This window comes from Etheostoma spectabile, chromosome 21 (genome assembly GCF_008692095.1).
Source record: "Etheostoma spectabile isolate EspeVRDwgs_2016 chromosome 21, UIUC_Espe_1.0, whole genome shotgun sequence".
Taxonomy (NCBI): domain Eukaryota; kingdom Metazoa; phylum Chordata; class Actinopteri; order Perciformes; family Percidae; genus Etheostoma; species Etheostoma spectabile.
In genome coordinates, this window is record NC_045753.1 from 8,761,030 (window position 1) to 8,763,391 (window position 2,362).

Below are 2,362 nucleotides of genomic sequence, written 5' to 3' on the forward strand. Positions count from 1 at the left end.
AGAGAGAGAGAGAAAGAGAGAGAGAGAGCTGACATGTGATCACACAGCAAACATTCAGCTTTATTTTAATCATGGTATCAATGCCAGAGAGAATCCATCAAGATTATTAAGTGAGTAGCATCTGTCATCCACAACAGCTATAGCATAGTGACTGCCTTTCCTTTACACATGGTGTCTCTCTTTACAGCCATCTGTAGACAGCAGTTATCTTTTCCATCTGTTCTCTCTAAATGCACTGATGATGCCATCGCCAAGCCACGATTACGCACGGCGGATCTGCTGGTTACATCTGTGCAACCAACACCTTGTAGTTGAAAGATAGCCGCAGACACCTTCATGCTTACATACGGTATGTTACAAACTTGTTGCAAGGAATTGTTCTGCATAGTTTCTGCTGCAATGCAAACCAACATGCATGTAGGAAATGGAGACTGATACACTGGAAACAGTCACACGAGACAATTCTAACTCCCCCCTCCCTTGGGCTGCAACTTTCGATTATTTTTATTGTCGATTAACATGTCGAGTAATTTCTCAATTAATAGATTAGTTGTTTGGTCTAGAAAATGTTGGAGTGTCAATCAGTGTTTTCTAAAGCCCAACTTGACGTCCTCAAACGTCTTGTTTTGTCCACAATTTAAAGATACTATCATCAATTTTTTTCAGCTCTACCCTCCCCACTAACTCCCTCAGGACTGTCCACAACCATAGGCAATCTGGCAGTTCCGGCAAATGCCAGACGGGCCGACAAAATGGGAAAAAACACCATCTTTTCACACTAGTTTGACAGAAATATGCAAGACTGTACGGCTGCAGCCTGGAATACCCGCCCCCAAACATATCCGACCAATAAGAGGGCTGGACGTTCTTGTCTGATTTGTAATGACACAATTTGGTTACTCTTGGGTTTTTCCAGGTGTGAAACCAAACCAAACCGACCGAGAGCTAATGGCTTTACTAACTCACAAACCGATTTGGACCAAAGCAAACTACAGGAGTGAAAAGGACCTCAAAGACGTCCCCGGTGGAGCAGCATGTCCGCCTGCTGAGGCCTGTTAAACAAAACGAATGACGAGTCCATTTGTAATATCTAAATTTGCCCTGATGATTGCGCTAAAGGTAAATAACGGGGTCTATTATTACAATTCATCCTTAGGGGAACATAAATGTCTGAACAAAATTAAACAGCAGTCCATTCAATAGTTAATGAGATATTTCACTCTGGAGCAAAGTGGTATACCGACCAACGGACCGACATTGCCTTCCTTACAGACACGGCTCTAGCGTGGCTAAAAACGTTTTAAAAGACGTTCCCTCGGATGTGCAAAACTGTGATGGGCATTTTCCCACGGTTTGACAGCCTCCTACTGTGGATGGAAAAACTACTTGTGTAGTGACAAGTAGTGGCATAAAACACAAGCAGGAAAGATAAACAGTACAGCTTGTAGGCATTGGAGAAGATCCACTCATGGGCAAACTGCCATGAAAAATGCATTGTGAAAATGCTGGAGGGCTCCTGGAAAACCAAACCAGTTTTCCACCCTGATGCACCCGTCGGAGGGCTCCACATAAACATGAAGGTGCATTCAACTCCTCAGAGCAGCGGCCCAGAAATAAACCAACTATTGTCACTGCAGCTTTTCAATCCAGCCTGTTCAAACACGCTTAACACTGTGGTGCACAGTGAGCCAAGAGAAAAAGATAAAGAGGTCAAAAACCCACCTGCAAAATGCCACTGTGCTCACAGAAACCACTTACAGGATGACGGTTGTCCGCTTCCTGTCTAGAGCTGTGTATGTGAGCGTGCATGTGAGTTCTGCTTTTGTCTTCTGACCATGTGAAGCACTTTTGCTCGTAATTTTACTAACAAATACTGACACTAAATAATGTGCCATACTTAGGACATGTTTTATTGCAAATCAGTTTACAATTAAAATAATCAAGCTTGGTTTAATGGCCCTGACACACCAACCAGATGGCTGACCGTTGGCAGATAAGACAGTCGGACTGACTAAAAAAGTGCCTCGGAACACAGAACTGCATGCCACAGGTTCAAACCCTAGCCACTAATCCTATTTCCCTCAGTAGGAACTCTAAACGGATGTTCAGGTGCGTGTGTGTGTGCTTGTTTAACTATACTTGTGGGGTCCCAACAGCTTTGTGGGGCCAAAATGCAGGACCCCACAACTTTAAAGGGCTGTTTGAGGTTAAGACTTGGTTTTAAGATTAGGGTTAGAATTAGGTTATGATGAGGGTTAAGGTTAGGCATTTCGTAGTTAAGGTTAGGGTAAGGGGCTAGGGAATGCATTATATCAATGACGGGTCCCCACAAAGATAGTGGCACTGTGTGTGTGTGTGTGTG

The 2,362-nt window shown here is 43.7% G+C and overlaps 1 protein-coding gene across 1 annotated transcript in view; it reads right to left on the minus strand.

Moving 5' to 3' along the window:
- Nucleotides 1-2,362, minus strand: part of rhbdf1b (rhomboid 5 homolog 1b (Drosophila)) — a 56,562-nt gene that overhangs the window by 53,132 nt on the left and 1,068 nt on the right. The gene's annotated exons all lie outside the window — the stretch shown is intronic.